We start from the raw sequence: 21788 nt of genomic DNA, 5'->3' as shown, positions 1-21788 counted from the left end.
GCATTTATATCTTAACAATCCTTTCCACTTGATTTAGACTTTCATAGGCTGGCTTTTACTTTACTAATGAAATACTTAGTCCCACCAAATATTTTTATTTGATGTAGGTTTAAAAGTATTTGAGCTTCAATCTCCCAGTTTTGACTTATTTTTTATAGTCCTAGATTTAATATAAAGATTTTGGAAAAATATTTGTATAAGGATCTTGATTCCCTGTCCCACCCATCGAGAAATATACAAAGTAAAGGTCCTATTTCCTTGTATTTTTCCCTTTATGGTCAGTGTTTTTAGTGTCTTCTCTTAGTTTCTACCTAGAGCTCCGTGATAGATTAAATAGATTTTCAGCAAGTTCTTATTTCTTCTACAGAGCAGATTTTCTTTTCGTATTCCAATAGAAAGCAGCTTTTATGATTTCTTTCTCTTCAGCATGCTGGATAACTTTCCTAATTTACTTTCAGAAAAGTTTCCCCCCATTCTTTTAATGATCTTCTCTGTTCTCTTATTAATTTTTTGAGATTTTCTCAAATTACACAAGACAAAATGAAATGCAGCCACCAACTCATTAGACAATCACATGAGAATTGTGCTGATTCTTGTATGTTATACGGTATATTATATTATATGTGCTTGTACACATGCTTTTAAAATTATAGTTCCATAGTACCTGTGTGTGTCCTGAAAAGCCATAAAATTTAAGGGATTATTTCTTACTAGAGTGTTTCAAGGGCTTAGCAAACCTCCAGAGGTCACTATAAAAAGATGTAAGATATACTAAAATTGCTAGACTGAGGTCTAGAGGTAAGACTGTTGCAAGAACATTAGTCATCTCCTTGCATTTTCCCCCTCAATTAAATTGCTGTAGCAGTTGGATGCTCTGTAAACTCTATTTTTAGTTCTTTATGAGAACAGCAGTTTTACTGTATGTTCACGCAGTTTGATTTTTGTTCTTTGTAAATCTTTAGTCGTTTCTTCATCTTCTAATTTTTTGAGCTTAATTAATGATCTGCTTTAATAAGTAATGTTCTTTCACTCACTGCATTCCATATTTGTGGGTCTTTTAGGAAAATTAAGATCCAAGACATTTTCTACATCAAACAGCTATACTGAAATTGATTTCACCAGGATAATTAATGACTTATTTGGCAACACATGCAAAAAGGCTCTTTTTTTTAAAAAAGATTTATTTACTTATTTTAAGAGAGAGAGAGCGTGAGGGCATGCGTGCACACACACACACACACACACACACACACGCACGCACAAGTTGGGGGAGGGGCAGAGGGAGAGGGAGAGAGAGAATCTCAAGCTCACTCCCTGCTGAGCATGGAACTGAATGTGAGGTTTGGTATCATGACCCTGAGATCATGACCTGAGCTGAAATCAAGAGTTGGGCACTTAACCAACTGTGCCACCCAGGCCTCCTGCAAAAATCTCTTTTCAAATGTAATATTTCAATTAAAATATGAATTGCATAAGTGAAATCAAGATCTTAAGTTTACTATTAACTAAATTTTTACAGAGGAATACATCCCAATCAAGAAACAGGATATTTTATTACCTCAGAGAATTTCTGGCGCCCTTATTTTGGTCAGTCTACCTCCCTGGAGGGATACATTCAGTGCTCTGATTTCAATAGCCATAGACTATTTTTGTCTATTCTTGAATTTCATACAAATGAATCCTACAGCATGTACACTTTTGTGCTGGCTTCTTTCATGCATCATAATAAATTTAACTCTGCTGTTCCTTTTATCAGAGTGTGCTTTTCCTCCTCTTTATTGATGAGTATTCTATTTTATAAAAATATCAGAAATTATCTCATCCTCAAGGAAAGGAGACATAACTTCTCACCTCTGAAGTGGACTTCCATCCACAGAATAAAGTATGGAAAAAGGGTAATAAAAAAAAATAAGCTTTGCAGTGAAGAAACCTGACAAACACAACCTCAGCCAGGTGATCAAGGTCAATATCAGCAACATTAAATTATGTATGTTGGTATGATGTGATAAAATGGCATGTTACGTAATAAAATCTTGCCAAAACCTAGAACTCCAGTCTCATATTGAGAAAAACATCAGATGAATTCCATTAGAAGGACATCCTACAACATACCTGAACTTAAAACATTCAAGGTCATCAAAAACAAGGAAAGACTGAAAAACTGTCAAAAGAAAGAGGAAACTAAGGAGCTGTGATGATGAAATGTAATGTGGCATCCTAGATGGGATCCCGAACAGAAAAAGAATGTTGGATAAAAACTAAGATGATTTAATAAACTATGAACTTTTAAAAATATATGATACTATATTGGTTCCTTAACTGTAACAAATGTACCAGACTGGGGAAACTGGGTGCTGGGTATATGAGAATTCTCTTTATGACTTCTCAATTTTTTTCTGTAAATATAAACATATTCTAATAATAAAACTAAAAAAAAAAGTATATAAAAAATACCACAATTTGATTGTCCATTCTTTTTTTTTTTTTTTTTTTAGTTTTTTTTAGATTTTATTTATTTATTTGACAGATAGACAGCCAGTGAGAGAGGGAACATAAGCAGAGGGAGTGAGAGAGGAAGAAGCAGACCTCCAGCAGAGCAGGGAGCCGGATGCGGGCTCGATCCCAGAGGCCTGGGATCATGCCCAGAGCTGAAGGCAGATGCTTAATGACCAAGTCACCCAGGCACCCCTTGATCGTCCATTCTGTTGTTGATTCTTGATTCAGCCTCAGTAGGTTGTATGTTTCTAGAAATTTATCCATTTCTTGTAGGTTGTCCAATATTGTTGGTTTATAATTGTTCATGATAGTCCTTTATGATTATTTCTTTGTCATTTATTGTAATACCTGCTCTTTCATTTCTGATTTTATTTGTGTGTTCTATTTTTTTATTGGTCTAGCTAAGGATTCGTCAATTTTGTTTATATTTTCTTAAACACAATTCTTGGGCAGCACCTGGGTGGCTCAGTCAACTGGTTGTGTCCAATTCTTGGTTTCAGCTCAGGTCATGATCTCAGGGTCATGAGATTGAACCTGGCATCAGGCTCCCTGCTCAGGCAGAGTCTGCTGGAGAGTCTCTCTCCCTCACTCTCTCCTTCTCCCCCACCCTCATTCTCTCTCTTTCTAAAAAAATAAATAAATCTTCAAAAAGAAAAAAAAATCCATAATTCTTCATTTTGTTTATTTGTCCTATTGTTTTTTATTTTCTATTTACTTTATGTCTGCTCCAATATTTATTATTACCTTCCTTCTGTTAACTTTGGGATTATTTTTTTTTTAGTTCTTTGAATTATAATGTTTGGGTTTTTTTTAGATGTAGCATTCTTTTTTTAATGTAAATGTTTAATGGTATACACTCTCCTCATAGTTTTGTTTTTGCGGTATTCCATAAGTTTTGGAGAGTGGTATTTTCATTTTTGTTCATCTCAGTTATTTTTAAATATTCCTTTTTGATTTTCTCTTTTACCTAATTTTTCTAGGGTGTGTTGTTTAGTTTCCATGTGTTTGTGAATTTTCCTGTTCTCATCCTGTTATTATTTTTTATTTTCATTCCACTGTGGTTTGAGGAGACACTTGGTATGATTGCAATTCTCTTAAATTTCTGAAGACTTATTTTGTGACCTAACATATGATTTATCCTGGAGAATGTGCTGTATGCACTTGACAAAATTGTTATTCTGCTGCTATTTGTTGGAACATTCTTTATGTCTGTTAGGTCCATTTGGTCTATGATGTTCAAATCAGCTGTTTTCTTATTGATTTTATACCTGGGTGTTCTGTCCATTACTGAAAGTGAAGTATTGAAGTCTATTAATATTGTATTGTCAATTTCTCCCTTTAGATTTATCAATAATTTTTATGTATTTAGGTGCTCTGATGTTGAATACATATATAATTGTCATATATTTATGTTTAATTGACACTTGTATCATTACATAATTATCTTCTTTGTCACTAATAACAATTTTTGACTTAAAGTCTATTTTGTCTGATATAAATACAGCCATTTCTGTTGCTTTTGGTAACCATTTGCAGGGGATACCTTTTTCTTGCCCTTTGTTTTCAATCTGTGTTTGTCCCTGCAACTTAAAACGAGTGTCTTGGGGCACCTGGGTGACTCAGTCATTAAACATCTGCCTCCAGCTCAGGTCATGATCCCAGGCTCCCGGGATCCTGCCCCTCATCAGGCACCTTGCTCAGGGAGTCTGCTTCTCCCTCTCCCTCTGTGCTCTCTCTCTCTCTCTGTCTCCCAAGTAAATAAATAAAATCTTTAAAAAAAGAATGGCTTTTCAAGATATAGTATTTTTGATTGGCAAATTTTTTTCTGTACTTTTATACTATCAACCCACTCTTTCTTGGCCTGCAAGGTTTCTGTTGGGAAATATGCTCATAGTGTTATGGGATATGCCCTTATATGTGATGAATCACCTTTCTTTTGCTGCTTTCAAAATTCTCTTTGTTTTTGACGTTTGGTAGTTTGATTATAATATGTTTTAGTATAGACGCCTTTATGTTCAATCTATTTGGGGTCATATGACTTTCTTGAGTCTGGATTTCTATTTTCCCTTCCCAGATTTGGGAAGTTTTCTGTTATTATTTCTTTAAACATGTTTTTCCCTTTCCCTCTTCTCTTTCTGGGATTGCTATATTGAGTGTATTAGTTATTTTTATGGTGTCATATAAATCCTGGGGGCTTTCTCGCTCTTTTTCATGTTTTTTTTTTCTTTTTCTTCCTCCAACTAGATAATTTCAAATGAATTGTCTTCGAGTTTGCTGATTCTTTTTTCCTCTTGGTAGAATCTTCAGTTGAAGCTCTGTATTACATTTTTTTTAGTGCAGTCATTGCATACTTTAGCTTCCAAATTTCTGTTTTATTTTTTAAATTTTTTCTATATCTTTGTTGAGCTTCACATTTTACTGTTTTTTCCTGATTTTATTAAAGTGATTATATGTATTCTCTTGTAAGTCTCAGAGCTTATTTAGAACAATTATTTTGAATTCTTTTCAAGCAATTTGTGAATATCCTTTCTTTGAGGTTGGTTCCTAAAAGTTTATTGTGTTCTGTTACTGCTCTGATTCTTCCCTGGGGCTGATGGTATGGGTGCATATAGTCAGGAGCTGAATATAGTTGTGCATGCAGCAGGGGCTGGGGTTGGCTGCAGGCACATATACAATGTTTGTCCTGGGACCTGGGTGCTTGTGGTGGTGTTGGCTGGGATGGCCTTGATGGGAGTGAAAGGGTAGGGGGTTTCTATTGTGGCTATAGTGAGCATTTGTCTCCTCAGCAGCTTAGCAGCTTAGCTGATGAGGTCTTCTGCAAAGTAAGTCATTGGGGGTGAATACTGTTGGGTCCTCAGTGGTGAAAGCCATGGGGGTTCATTGAAGCTACAAGGGCTTTTGAGGTTCTCAGTTGCAAAGACTGTTAAAGTCCTTTGTAGAGGAGACCACTAGGAATTGTGATGACACCCACTGCATGGCTCATTCTGGTAGTGTGAGTCCTTTTACCTTCTCCTTAGCTGACCATAGATGTCTCAGCTATGCTGATCTACACCAGTGATCTAAGTGGGAATGAAAGCAAAATTGCATTCAGTTAGTGTCCTAAAAGTTTGGAAAATTTGGTTGCTGACCTTGCTGACCCTGCTGTCCTTTTCCCCTGTGAGGGGAACTTGGAGAGCTGAGAATATCCTCCTCAGCACTGTGCGGTGCCAGCCTGGGAGATGCAGGTCAACTGAAGCCAGGCTTCCTACCCTTTCGGAGCATTTATTCTTGTTTAGTGCTCTGCTGTGGCTACAGCTTCTTCCTTGGCTCCTGAGCTTCCCCCACACCATTTTTGTTTATGGACAGCTGTCTAGTTGCTTTTTGTGGGAGGATAAGGGCTGGGATCTCCTACTCTGCAGTCTTGTTAATCCCATTCCTTTGCCTATCAATTTTCTATCTGTAGACTTTGATAAGCAGTACCAATTTACAATCCCACCACCAGGGTGCACAAGGTTCTCATTTCTCCACATCTTCACCAGCATTTATTATCTCTTGTCTTGTTTAGTGATGGCCATTCTAACAGGTGTGAGATGATATCTCTTTGTGGTTTTAATTTCCATTTCCCTAATGACTAATGATGTTAAGCATCTTTTCATGTACCTGTTGGTCATTTGTACATCTTCTTTGGAAAAATGTCTATTCAGGTCCTTTGCCCATTTAAAAATTGGAGATATATATATATATATATATATATATATATATATATATGTATATAAAACACAAATATATAAATATATTTATATATAAGTATATATAAATATATTTTTATATAAGTATATATAAATATATATTAAAATATAAAAATATATATAAATATACTTTCTCTTGAGTTGTATGAGTTCTTTATATATTTTGTACATTAACCTCTTATCAGATATGTGATTTGCAATTTTTTTCCATTCCATAGGTTGTCTTTTCACTTCGTTATTTTTCTTGCTGTGCACAAGCTTTTCAGTTTGATGTCGTCTCACTTGTTTATTTTTGATTTAGTTGCTTGTGTTTTAGGTGTGATTTCAAAAAAAAAATTACCAAGACCCATGTCAAGGAGTTTTTTTTTTTTTTTAAGATTTATTTATTTATTCGATAGAGATAGAGACAGCCAGCGAGAGAAGGAACACAAGCAGGGGGAGTGGGAGAGGAAGAAGCAGGCTCACAGCGGAGGAGCCCGATGTGGGGCTCGATCCCACAACGCTGGGATCACGCCCTGAGCGGAACGGAGACGCTTAACCGCTTTGCCACCCAGGCGCCCCTAAGGAGTTTTTTTCCCTATGTTTTATTCTGGGAGTTTCAGGCTTCAGGTCTTACATTAAGTTTTTAATCAATTTTATGTTAATTTTTGTGAATGGTATAAGAAAGTGGTCCAGTTTCGTTCTTTTATATGTGAATATCCAGTTTTCACGGCACCATTTTGAAAAGACTATCTTTTCTTCATTGGGTATTCTTGGCTCTCTTGTCAAAGATCAGTTGAATATATATGGATGGTTTTATTCCTGGACTCTAGATTCTGTTCCTTTGGTCTATGTTTCTGTTTTTATGCCAGTATCATATGGTTTTAATTATTATAGCTTCATAGTAGAGGTTGAAATCAAGAAGTATGATGCCTCAAGGCTTGTTTATTTATTTTTCTCAATTTCTGTGACCAGTTAAGAGATTTTGTGGTTCCATATAAATTTTAGGAGTGTTTTTATCTATTTCTGTAAAAAAAATACCATTTGAATTTTGATAGGGATTGCATTGAATCTATCAGTGGCTTTTAGTATGATTAACATTTTAACAGTATTGATACTTTCCATCCATGAGCATGGATACCTTTTCATTTATTTGTGTCTTCTTTGATTTCTTTCATCATTGCCTTGTAGTTGTCTGAGGAGAGATTTTTCACATTCTTGATTAAATTTATTCGCAAGTTCCTTATTGTTTTTCATCTATTGTAAATGGGATCAATTTCTCAATATCTTTTTCAGAAAATTCATTGTTAATGTATAAAAATGCTATTGATTTTTGTATGTTAACTTTATACCCTCTGACTTTGCTGAATTTGTTGAATAGTCTTAAGAGTTTTTGTTTTTGTTTTTTTTTTGTTGAATCTTTAGGATTTTTTCTGTATAAAACTATGTCATCTGCACAGAGAGACAATTATACTTTTCTTTTCCAATTCTGATGACTTTGGGGGGGAGGGGCTTGACTGATTGTTCCAGCTAAGACTTGCTGTTCTTGATTAGGAATGGTGAGAGTGGGCACCCTTGTCTTGTTCCTGATCTTAGAGGAGAAGCTTTCATCCTTTTTACATTGAGTATGATATGAACTACGGGCTTGTCATATATAGCCTTTATTATGTGAAGATATGTGCCCCCTATGTTAAGTGTTTTTTATCATGAAGAGATGTTGAATTTTGTTAGCTGCTTTCTCTGCATCTATTGAGATGATCATATGATTCTTTTCTGCTCTTCTGCTACATGATATATCACACAGATTGATTTGCATATGTTGAACCATATTTGCATTACAGGAATAAATCCCAGTTCTTCATAATGAATGATCCTTTTAATGTGCTGCTGAAATCAGTTTGTTAGTGTTTTATTGAGAATTTTTGCATTTATATTCATCGGAGATATTGGCCTGTAGTTTTCTTTTTTGGTACAGTCCTTATTTGGCTTTGGTATTAGAGTAATGCTAAACTTGTGAAATGAGCTGGGAGTGTTCCCATCTCTTTGATTTTTTGGAAGATTTTGAGGACTGGTGTTAATTCTTTAAATGTTTGGTAAAATTCACCAGTGAAACCATCTGGTCCTGGGATTTTCTTTGTTGGGGGATTTTGATTGCTGTTTCAATCTCCTTATGAGTTGTTAGTCTATTCAAATTTTCTATTTCTTCCTGATTCAGTTTTGGTAGACTGTACGTTACTAAGATTTTTTCCATTATTGCTAAGTTGTTTAGTTGGCATATAATTTTCATTGTAGCCTCTTCTGATCTTTTGTATTTTTATGGTATCAGTTTAATCTCTCCTTTTTCATTTATAGTTTTGCTGATTTGAACCCTCTTTTTTCCTTGGTTAGTCTAGTTAAGTTTGTCAATTTTATCTATCTTTTTAAAAAACAACTCAGTTTGTTTAATATTTTAGGTTGCTTCTTCTGTTCTCTATTTCATTTATTTCTGCTCTAGTAATTATTATTTCCTTCTTTCTGCTCATTTTGGACTCTATTTGCTTTTCTTTTTCTAGCTCCTCAAAGCATAAATTTATGCTGTGTATTTGAGATCTTCTTCTTTCTTAAAGTAGGCATTTATTGCTATGAATTTCTCTATAAGAACTATTTTTTCTGCATTTCATAAGTTTTGGTATGTTGTGTTTTCATTTTCATTTGTCTTAAGAAAATTATTTATTTCCCCTTTAAAGTTTTCTTTGATCCATTGGTTATTCAGGAAAGGCCCCAAGTGTTAGAGCACTCACTGCTCTGGTTTTCCTCTGGCCAAGCACCTCTCCACAGGTCAGAAGTTCATTTGGTCAAAGAACATGTCCATTGGAGTTTGCATGTTCCTTTTAAACCAAGGTTAGCTGGTATCCCAGAGTAACTAGCACCTGTGTGGCCTCTTTCTATATCTATTCCCTCAAGAGTTGTCTGTGCAGGAGACAAACCCTCGGGCCTGAGAGATGAACAAAAGGTGGACTTGATTGGGGTAGAATATAGATTGAGCTTATATATCTAGGCTGGGTGTCCAAAAGTGTGTGCATGAGTTCCCTTGCAGGGTAGAATGATGCAAGAGGATGGTAGAGAGGGCTGGTAAGTGTTGTCACATTTTAATTCAGGCCTTTCAGGGGCCTGGCAATGCTGAACTTAAATGCAGCCTTTTAGGTTTTTGTTATAAAGCTATTTATCAGAGTAGAAAAATAAATGGTATGTTCTTAAATAGTTCGTAGGCTTGATTTAGAACTTTTTAATATTTAGGCCACTTAGCCGATGGGCTTCCATTTAAACTCTTATCTTGGACTCCACAAATTTTTTTTTTAAGATTTTATTTATTTATTCAACAGAGATAGAGACAGCCAGCGAGAGAGGGAGCACAAGCAGGGGGAGTGGGAGAGGAAGAAGCAGGCTCATAGCAGAAGAGCCCGACGTGGGGCTCGATCCTACAACGCAGGGATCACACCCTGAGCCGAAGGCAGACGCTTAACCACTGTGCCACCCAGGCACCCCTGGACTCCACAAATATTAGAGCCCAATTTGTTTTGAAAGATGTATTTCCTCCATAATAATGTCTCTTCTCAGCTTATTTAAATTCAATTCTTTCTTCAAAACCTAGTTTAAGTTTTTATGAAACTTTAGAGTTTATTTCTTCTTGTTGAACCACTGTAGCATCTGTTATCTGTACCAACCCCATGGTACATATCCAATATTTTATTTTTAAAAATAATTCTATTTAGGGGTGCCTGGGTAGCGCAGTCGTTGAGCAGTCGTTAAGTCGTCCCGGCATTCCCGGATCGAGTCCCACATCGGGCTCCTCCGCTGGGAGCCTGCTTCTTCCTCTCCCACTCCCCTGCTGTGTTCCCTCTCTCGCTGGCTGTCTCTCTGTGACATAAATAAATAAAATCGTTAAAAAAATTCTATTTAATAGCCCCTACAGCAGTTTATTGTCACAGGTCATATTGTAACCTCCCTTCTCCATGCCCTCTGGTAACATTATAAGCAGAGGCATCCTGGGCAAAGGCATAATCTGACTTCAATGGGAGGTGTCAATACAAATTGTTGTTCATCATTAGCTTTTTAGTAATTGTCTTAATGAGATACTTAAAATGTGTTCTTTGACCCAGTGCAAATAACTATGAATTGTATCATGTATGTTAATGGATTCATGGATTAATGTTTCTTATTTATCACATGTTGGCAGTTTTAATTCTTTCTTAGAAGTTGAGTGTTGGAATGAGTGTGCATGAATGCGTTTGATTGTTTTTGGTGGTGATGGTGGTGGTCATGATGGTATATGATGTGTGTTTTAAACTAAGAAGGAGGGTTTTCTTTTTTCCACCCACCCATACCTCATCATCACCTATAGTCCTTTTCACTTAGATTATAAAGCTGTGATGGTCAAGAAATTTATCTTATACCATTTGAATCCCAATGACTAGAATGTCATTCTATATCTAATAATACATTCACCAAATATGTGTTAGAAGTGCTGATGCTGGAGCCAGTCTCAGCACTGGAGATAGCCTAGGGTTTGGGACAGGCTAGACAAATTCAGATTTAAGATTGGACATGTTGTGAAGAAAGTATGAGAGCTACATCTTGAAATAGGAGTTGTTTCAGTGACATTGGGATTTTAGTGGTATTTATTCAATCTTAAAAAAAATACTGAAAATTTTCTATATGCCACTTGTTGTTTCATGTGCTTGAGATACATCTGTATATGAACAGAAAAGTGACCCAGCCCTTCTGGGGCTCATATTTAAACATTGGAAGCCTGAAGTTAATAATGAACACAGCAGTATGTAAAACATAATATGTTAAATGGTGATATGGCATAGAAAAGAAAACAACAGGTTTTAAAGAAAAGGAGCTTATGGGTAAATAAGGGTTGGAGTTGAAATTTAAAATAGGGTAGATAGGGTAGGCATTGATGACATTTCATCAAACTTAAATGGACCGTTGGACTCAGTAATCCTGACATTGAAGGGAAGATTATTCCTGATGGTGGGAACAGCCACTGCAAAGATTTAAATTGTGCAGGGTGGGTGAATATTTCAGGAATAGCAAAGAGGCCAATGTGGCTGGAGGGAAGTAATGAATGATAAAGTAGAAAGAGATGAGGTCAGAGTGGAAAGTATGAGGAAGAAAGGCTGTGTTATATAGGGCCTTGGAGGTCATTACAAGGACTTCGGATTTTATTTTCAAATCCACTGAGTGGCTTTTAGCAGAGGACACCACTCCTGTGATTTATGTTTTTATTCTTATTTTTTATTTTTTTAATAATTTCTATTATATTATGTTAGTCACCATACAGTACATCCCTAGTTTTTGATGTAAAGTTCCCTGATTCATTACTTGCATATAACACCCAGTGCACCATGCAACACGTGCCCTCCTTAATACCCACCACTGGCCTATCCCAATCCCCCACCCCCCTCCCCCTAAAGTTCTCAGTTTGTTTTTAAAAGGATCCTGTTGGTCACTGTGTTGAGCATAAAATGAAGGGGGTAAAAGAATCAAGAAGAGCAGTGGGGTCTATGAGGAGGCCATCAGACTTACGCAAGAGAGAAATGATACTAGCAGTGGAGGTGGTGATAAAAGGTCAGTATTTGAAAAGCAGAGCCAAGCTGATTGCCCGAAAGATTAGATATGAAGCTGGGTATGTATCCTCTCTTTAGCCAAATTAAGAAAGTTCAAGATACATGATCTGTTTGTGTTTTTTTAAACAAAACTATTAATTTTTATTATTTTTGTTAACAAGTGAATTATAAATTACAAGTAAAAATAAAACATGAAGAAAATATGCAGAATTAATTAGAAAACAAGTATAAATAAGGAAAAATACATTTGATAAAAAAAAAGATAAGACCCAAAGGAATTAGGATATTTCAGCTCTTAAAATAACCAGTTTCTATCATCATCCAACATATGACTACCTTTCTCCCCAAATTGGGGTTGGGGTGAAGACAGGAATCTGGAGTTTGGAGGTAATGACAAGACACACTGTTATATAAGAAAGAAAGGTGCATGGCAGCATTCAGAGTGGGTGGTAGGAATACAAAGATACCAAGCTTGGGGAAAATGTTCTTAGCCATAATTCGAAGCTTTGAGATTTGGCACAAATTTTGCCCCCTTGAGAAGGAATAGAATGGGGGCTGTGGGAAGCAGGGAGAAGAAATTTAAAAAGATAAAACTTACCCGGCACCATTGTCTACTTGGTGCCAGCATTGTATTACTACTTTGAGAAGCACCAGACCTTTCATAAAGTATCCCACTAGTCAAGCTTCTAAGAGTCATTTTGGGAAGAAAAATGACTTAAGCTCAAAAGGATAATTAACATATGAGAGTCAAATGAGTGGTACACACTCCTGGAACAAACATGCCAGAGAAGACTGAAGGAAGAAGACATGACATGAACAGAACTGCCAGAAAAGGGGACAGTGAGATCTAAAGACAGGCTGGGGATTTTTAAAATATTTTATGATTAGAAAAGTAACCCATTGGGGGAATCAAGGTTAGTAAACAGAAGAGGAAAATAGTCAACAGTCCTATCAGAGGGTTGACATTTTATTTATTATTTTTTAAGTTTACATTTAAATTCCAATTAGTTAACCTATAGTGTGATATTAGTTTCAGGTGTACAGTATAATGATACAACACTTCCATACATCTCCATGTGCTCATCACAGGTGCTCTCTTACATCCCATCACCTATTTCACCCATCCCCTCATCCATGTCCCCTCTGGTAATCATCGGTTTGTTCTCTATAGTTGAGAGTCAGTTCCTAGGTTTACTTCTATCTGTTTTTTAAGGTTGACATTTTTAAAAAGATTTTGCTTATTTATTTGTCAGAGAAAGAGAGATAGCACAAGTAGCAGGAGCTACAGATGAAGGAGAAGCAGACTCCCCACTGAGCAAGGAGCCCAATGCAGAGCTCAATCTCGGGACCCTGGGATCATGACCTGAGCCAAAGGCAGACGCTTCACCAGCTGAGGCACACACACATCCCAAGGTTGACATTTTTAAAAGTAAAAATGAAACTATTGCTAAATCCATTTAATGAGTAAGTCACAAATATTTCCTTAATATAACCAAGTGCAGTGAATTCTATATGGTGGTTGAACTAACCACTTAGTGGAATATATACACAACAGTGAAAGCCACATTAACTTTTAAGAAGATTCTTTTCTATTGTTTTTTACAGTATTGACCTGTACTTCATTATGCTCAGTCAGGTCTTCTGGTCCTATATTCTTCCATGGAAGGTCACAAATAGACACGATATGTGTAAGCGCCATAGTTTTGCATCTGGATTTCTGATTTAGCTTGGAGATGTGTAAAAATGTGTGGAACCACATCTGAAGAAGCAAAGGAACCCTTTTTATTTCCCAACCATCAGTGTGATTTATGATCACTAAACTGTTTCCCGATCCCTTATTTAAAAATTGGCCACAGCAAAAATGGAAGAGATGCAGATCTAAGGATCTGTTGTACTTGGAAAATGGGTATTTGTGGATCAAATGCTTGGCATGGACTTTGCTGTCAGCACCTCAGGTGCATAATGCATCTCAAATTTTAAAAAGACTATTTTGATTGTGAAATAATTCACACTCAACTATTTCTTTAGATAGGTCTGAGTAATAGCTATACAAAAAGAAAAGATATTACCTGGAATGAGTTACAACATGCTTTTCCAACTTTTCCAACTAAAACTAATAGAAATGTAATTTTTCCATGGCTCTGATAAATAAAAACCTGAAAAAAAAGTTTTTAATAATCTTATCCATTGCAGGTGCCAGTATGACAAGTGAAGCCATAAATCACAATGGCACATAATGATGTTTTAAAAACAGGCAGGGAAAATTTGAATGTTTCTTGTCAACTTCTTTTGAAATGCAACAATTTACACACTGCTTATGAGGCATAGAGTCTCCCAGCACTCTACATCTCATAGCTCTCTGATAAACCAAGGTGTCTCCCCAAACTCTAGTTTGAAATCTTTCTCCTGCAACAAAATATCAGCTCTAGAAATCATAAGATAATTGTAACTAAGATGGAAAATTCTTCAACGTTGTAAGTTAGTTGTTATGGTAGTCACTTCCTCCTTGCCACTAGTTGAAATAAACAGAAGAAACTCTAAGACATATTGAAGTTAGAAGATCCTGTGGTTCATTTCCACAAGCTCTAAAGTAGTTAGATATTTGGAACTCCAAATTATTTTCTCACAGAAGCACTATTTAAAGGTTTCAAGCATAGGGACTCTAGTTAATGGTATTGTACTAGTGTTGTATGGTGACAATGGTAAGTGCCCTTATGGTGTGTAAGCACAGCATAACATATAGACTTGTTGAATTACTATGTTGTACACCTGAAAATAATGTAACATTGTGTGTCAACTATACTTCAATTAAAAAAAAATTCAGGCTCTCACAAAAGCCTAACCAATGGTGGTTGCATCTTTTACCTAAAAATTAGAATTGTATGATTCTTGAAAAGTTGGGAACGAGCTACAGAGGAATAGTGAGAAACAAAATGAGCACAGCAACTCTTCAGAGAAAATTCTTTTCTTTCTGTGATTGCACAGATTTGCCCACTCCTACAGCTTCTGACCAAAGCTTTTCTCTTCTTAAAATCCACCGTTCTTCTCTATCTTCTTGTCATTCAGAGAAATAAGTCACCAGGTCTCTCAATATATGCTGAAGTGTTGTATTTAGGGAAAATAGGAAATCTACCAAGAGATTTTAAAACACAATAAAAAACAAGCAAACCAGAGATTAGTTACCATGTTTAGATGCCTTACAACTGTGACATAAACTCATATCCATTGTATTTATTACTATGATAATGAAGCCAGTATAATTTTTTTTTTTGCCTCTACTATATTCACTTCTGCACCTTTGCTCTTAAGATGGCAACCTAGACATTCTTTATCCTCTTAAAATTCCAGCTTGGTCATCCCAAGTCTATCTTTCTTTACTGTATATGCCAAGAAATCCACATATCCTTCTGGAGTCTCATTCTTTTCTTGAACCTTGTGGCTGAAGGTAAGTATATACAAGTGGTAATGAGGTCAATAAGCCCACCTAGCTCTGAAGTAGGATTTTTACACAAATCTTGTCTATTGACAATAACAACAACAAAACGCCTACCACTTTCAGACGTTCTATAAAATATTTTTCTTTTTCTTCACACGTCACTCTCCAAACCCATCCATTTCCTTCCTTTACACGAAATAAAAACCCCTGTGTTTCTCTGTTTTTATTTGGAAGCTATCCAGACTATACACAAACTGTCCAGAGACTCTCTTGGATAACTGTGATTTAGTTGTTTGTCCACAAATCATACATAAAAAATAAAACCAAAAATTGTGAAACAAGATATGCAATCACAGACTTAAAGTTATACCTAAAAGAAAAATTTCTCACAGAAATTAAACCAATTTAGATGGCTAATTGTCTTGACAAAAGATAAAATACATTTATATTGCTAATAGATATATGATTTTAGATGTGTCAATTATTTTTTTGTAAGGTCTTATTTATTTATTTGACAGAGATAGAGATAGCCAGTGAGAGAGGGAACACAAGCAGGGGGAGTGGGAGAAGAAGAAGCAGGATCATAGCAGAGGAGCCTGATGTGGGGCTCGATCCCATAACGCCAGGATCATGCCCTGAGCCGAAGGCAGATGCTTAACCGTTGTGCCACCCAGGCGCCCCTAGATGTGTCAATTATTTTGACATGCTTTAGAAAATGAGATATCCTGACTTCTCCAAGAACTCCTATGAAATAAATGGCAAATTTAAAACCTTGAAGTGCTTTATGACCTAACAAGATAGCAATAATGAAATGAAATTAAGCAAAGATATTTCACAATATTATCTACAAGAGCAGAGGTGCATAGATAGGTTGGCCTGACGTCGGTAAACAGCTTTTAAGAGGTAGTGTTGACGAGGTTTCCAGTGCACACCCCACCTGCTCACGGCACAATTTTGGCAAGTCTGCAAAAGCATCAGAGAAAGCTGCCAGTGAGCTCCAATGGAAGAAGTACTGTGAATAGCTGACATATAAGTCAAACATAAAGTGTTGATGCTTAGATTCATTTAAATGACAAACAGTGCTTCTCCGTACCACTAGATGTCCAATCCTTTGAAACACAAATTGAGGATTCTTTGGAATCTTCCAGAAGCCACTGACTACAGAAGCAGACACTTTCTACCCAAGACAATGGAGCAAGATGAATTTCTGATTTATCCACACATTTTTTTTCCTGATTCTATACTATAATCCTATGTATTCTTATAGTTTGACAACCTTTAGAACACTACTATGAACTCTCTTATCTTCATTCTATTATTTTTATCCTTCATGGTCTTCTTTTTCTGCTTAAGGAAACACAAAACTCTCCTGAACATTTTCCCCAACCCGTAAGTACCGGTCTGAATAGCTGTTTGCTGGATCTGACACACCCTGCCTGATAGATGTTCTTTCAAACACTGTAGAGAACAGATTGCTTCTTCACCTGGTCCTTTTAGGTCTTCAGTCTCCCTTACATAACTAATACCAATCTCCAATCTTCTAAAAAGTGAATATTAGCCTCATGTTATCAAAACATTTCTGCTGAGATAATTACAATGTATTAACAAGAGCTAGCCAATGCCCCAAACACTAATATTGGAGCCATTCTGACCGCAATGGTTAATTTGATTCCTTCAGAGACATTTTAAGTCTGTTTGAAATTGATTCAAAAAATTTGTTCTCATAAAGAGATGCAAAACCCACCTCTTCTTGTTGAGATAAATAATCCTTACGTTCCCTCTGATGTCCATATGGACATCAGACTTACGCATGCCTGCCAAACACACATTTATCCTGTGTGCTCAGGATATTTGTTAGGGGTTTGCGATTATTCAGGGCTATCTCAACTCCAGTGGATTGTGTTTCTATTGGAAAAATTACCCCCAAACTCCCTAAATGAGGTGCACATAAGCTCATTTATAAAACTTTCAGAAGGGACAACTGAAATATGTTTTCATGAATACCATGTCAACTGCAATTCTCATTTTAGGGTTATTGCAACTGGAAGGTTTGTACAAAACTTGTCTTTGACACTAGGGAAGTTTAAAAGCCCAACTGTAAGCCAGAATTGTTACAAAGGATCAGAGTTTTTGACTTCCTTTTAATTAGCCATGGGGAAAGGCAAGCTATAGCAAACACGTTTTGCTGCACCACCTACATACTGCAAGATAAATAAGTTCATGACTAGACTAAGGAAAAACATCACCTGGTTCTCCAAAACAGACCCAACTGGATTCGTTATGTGAGTGTTCTAGTCTAGGCTCCTGGTTTCAAGATTCATTTTGAGAAATTTTTTTTTGTTATTTCTGATAATTGCCTTTTCTAGTTGGCTGATATATCCTGTAAAAGAATTTTAAATATTACTGGACAGCTATTGTCACATCAAAGAATCCAACCAATCTCCTGTTATAGGAGAGATTAACCCTAGCTGGACCACAGACTGTGTCCTCTAAGTAATCTTCTAACAAAGCACTGTATCAGCCATGGTGAAAACCTGAAGAGCACAGAGTAGTGTCTCGTGGCTTACTTTGTCTGCCTTTGGCCAAATCATGAAGACTAAGAAAGAGAAAAACAGCTCCTGATGTCCAGGAACTGGCCAAGTAGCGTTATCTAGATCTTTGTGTTGCTTCAACTGGCCTGGCATTCAGAACAAGGCCTTAGCATTCTGTTAAACACAAAAACCATTTCAACATTAGACAAGGCCATAAAGTGACAATGAAGAATCAAGACAGAAACAAGAAAACTCCAGTCATGTCTGGACACAGGCACAAGTATTATCTAAGCCACAGAAATAGCCAAACAAATTCTATTCTAACTAATATGAGTAGCTGATGGTGTTTTAATAATTACAGCTTAAACCTCAGTCTAGTCATCCCTCATAGATAGGATTTAAGATGTCCCATCATAGAGTCAGTCACCTTCAATTCTTGACAGCATCCATTTAAAGCAGACTCGTTTCCTTAAACTCTCCTCAGATTGTCTAAGACAAGTCCAAACCTCTAAGAAATCTCTAACATCTCCCCACAGTGTGCCTTCTCCGCAGCAAACAACGATAAAGCCAGCTAATTAACTGTTGATGTGTTCTGTGAGCTTTGCCTAGAGGTCGAGAGAAAACTCATTCTCTTCCTTAAGTAGCTTCTTTGGCAAGGAAGATCCTTTTGAAATTTCCACCTAGGAAGATATGGGCAGGATTCTGAGATCAGAGGACAGGGTCTCTGGGGGTCTTTGAAGATGGGAGCGTCTGGAATGTGAGACAGGCAAATAGAGGGCACACTGACCTTGAGTAGCTTCCTGGAGGAGAAATGCCCCTTGAGGCTGCTTTATTTACTTCTCTCTCTCTCTCTCTCTCTCTCTTTTTTTTGCTGATTCCTAGTTGTCTAGAGAGAATCCACATTTTTTCCATATCAGTTCAGAATGAGGGCTAAGGCAAGGTATGACATAAGTCAGGCAATTGGTTCAGAGAACTGGCTATAGTGTACTGAGAATTCACAAGGCGACAAAGGTGAATAATCAGAGAGGACAAAATGCATATTCCAAGAAAGATTCCTGAAGCTCTTCTTCTGAGGCATTGCTCCTGTAGGAAGAAAGCAGATCTGGAACTTCTCCTACCCTGCCCCAAAGAACACTTTGGATTGCATCAGCCCTGCTTTGGTACAATTTCTACACTTTTTAAGGCAAACTCTGAGTGACCATATTTATAGTCACAAAAGATGACTTTTACACTGGTTCTCTGGTATATTAGATACTCAGAAAAGGTCAATTTGAGAAAAATCGATCGACAATATTTCTCTGAAAGGTAGATGTGGAGCAAGAAATTCAGAACCAATGTGGTATTTATGCTACCACAATCAGTGACATTTGGACATGTCAGTCTTGTTTGTCCTCAGTAGTTCTGTCACTGAGAAGATTTGTATTGGGAAAACCTCCCTCTCTTGTGTTTCCTCTCATCTAAACGGACTACATTAGGGTGGATTTTCATTTCACTGCATAAGGTAATGTTTTAGAATAACAGTCCTAAACAATTTGTGATTTTACTGGAGAAGATATCAGACAGACAATATGGCACAGCACCAACTGAGGCTGAGAAACAAGGTTGTGGGGAATGAAGGAGGCAAGCGGGCTGAAGCTCCAGAACTGGAAGTCTCTGCCAGTATTGTGGTAGAGACACCTGGATCTAGGGCACTCCTAAACATGGGCTCAGGCAGAGCAGAGTGGCTGTGCTTGCCCTCTTCCTGTGGTGGGCAGCATTTGATGACAATCATACTCACTAGTGCCACAAAAGCACTGGGTATTTCTACTGTGGGTGTGTAGCTGGGGTGGCAAGAAGGAAATGTTTTCACGTTTTCCTGCTTTTTCATATGATTATTGATATGATCTCCAATACCCAGTGATCCCAGAAGAGGGTTAGGGCAGACATCAGGTGTGTCCTCATTCTGGAGCACTGACATGGAAGCAGAGGGGCCATTCATGTTTTCATTTGTTCATCTAATCTATCTATCTATCCACACGCACGTATACATACATATACCAATATACATAGAAAATTAGGTGTATTTTATATAAAGAGATAAGTTATATAGAGAGGTATATTTTATATATAGAGAGAGAGAACTTAGCTATCCACTGGGGGAAAAAATAAGAATGTAATTTAATTATGAAATTTTTTATATTGTTGTACTGATTTTAGGATTAAATGTGCAAAAGTCAAAATGAATTAATTGTCTTTCTTTTTTTTAAGATTTTATTTATTTATTTGACAGAGAGAGAGACAGCCAGTGAGAGGGGGAACACAGTTAGGGGGAGTGGGAGAGGAAGAAGGAGGCTCCCAGTGGAGAAGCCCAATGTGGGGCTTGATCCCAGGACTCTGGGATCATGCCCTGACCCAAAGGCAGACGCTTAAAGACTGAGTCACCCAGGTGCCCCAAAAATGAATTAATTTTCTTGACTGCACATGGTAATGTGTAGTACTTGTTTTATTGTTTTATGAGTAATACATTATAAAGTAATGGGATAAATAACTGTCTGTGCTTTGACCATACTGTTCAGTCCAATGTCATTCACAAGGATGAACATCTCTGAAAAGGAAAGATAAATAACATTGTTAATGTGTCTATCTTATTTGTTCCTATCTTATCTAACATCTGGAACTTTCAAATTGCCATTTCGATTTTCATTAAAGTTTTGTAAAGTTAGATTTCAGAGTTTAAAAGGTCCCCAAGGGCACATTTGCAGCTTCGGCAGCCCTACATATCTAAATTCTAACAGTATCTAATTTGTGAAATGCAAAGCATATGTTGGTACATCCAGTGGATTGCCAATGCATAGATATAGATATATTTCTTTAAGAGATAATATAGATATATTTCTTTAAGCTTTTGTAATTGTATGTTATATTTAAACTTTTTTATTTTATTAAAAATAAAAAAAACTTGTAAAATGACCACTTTATCTGATTGCTGGTCCCTTTTTTAGGTGAAACTTTCTATCTGAAAGATCATGGAAATGATAATAGTTTAAATATCTACTCTTTCTCCTGCAAAATCAATATGAAAACCTACTAATTCTTGCTTATTTTTCTTTCCAAATAGGGTGGGCTCATTGCAATAATAAAGTAAAGTAGAACTTAATTTTCTGTCATTACAATAGTTTGGAACAGAAGCTCATGGATAATCCCAAGTTGGTCTGTTCTGTCTCCACTAAAGGCAATTGAGAGTGGGTTAAGTGAAAGGGTAGCAGGTTAACCACCAATAATCCTCTTATTTCCTGTCAGGAATCTTTGAGGTTCAGCCTTGGGAAGAAGACATTAAAGAAATAAGAAAGAAGCAAATCATACTGTATTATTTCTATTGACTCAAAATGAGGGAAAATAAATCTTGCTGCTCTTTGAAGAGAAAAGTTTGTGACTCTGTAAGCAAAGCTCTAGTGAATTCCTTGCCTTGGGTACCACATGGACTTTTATAGGAAAGTGTTGACCAAAAGGCTTATTCCCTGGCAGTTTAAGGGTTTCTAGGAAGAGAAGTGTGGGCTTGAAGTCTCTCTGAAAGATAAGAGATAGAAAGAGGGAAAGAAAAAGAAGGAAAGAGGAAAAGAAAGAAAGAAAGAAAGAGAGAAAGAAAGAAAGGAAGAAAGAAAGAAAGAAGGAAGAAAGAAAGAAAAAAGGAAGGAGGGAAGGAAGAAGAAAGAAAGAAAGTGAGAAAGGAAGGAAGGAAGAAAGATCCTAAAACCCAGAAAGAAGGTAACTTGAGGAGCCTGAGATAACCTATTACCGCTAAACATGAGAATTCTATATTCAAATACCATTTACCTCTTTCTCTGCGTTCAAACTCTGCTCAGTAAAAGGCTTGTAAACCAAGAATTTCACTTACAACTTTCACTTACATTGTTACCTAGAGCAGTTCTCCATTTGAAGAAAAGAATGAGGTTGTTACATATCCAGCCATAATGAAATACATTATAATAGATTGTGCTGGAGACAAAAAGAGACATGTTTCAGG

The sequence above is a fragment of the Ailuropoda melanoleuca genome, chromosome 7 (genome assembly GCF_002007445.2).
Source record: "Ailuropoda melanoleuca isolate Jingjing chromosome 7, ASM200744v2, whole genome shotgun sequence".
NCBI classification, from domain to species: domain Eukaryota; kingdom Metazoa; phylum Chordata; class Mammalia; order Carnivora; family Ursidae; genus Ailuropoda; species Ailuropoda melanoleuca.
This window is presented reverse-complemented; position numbering follows the sequence as displayed.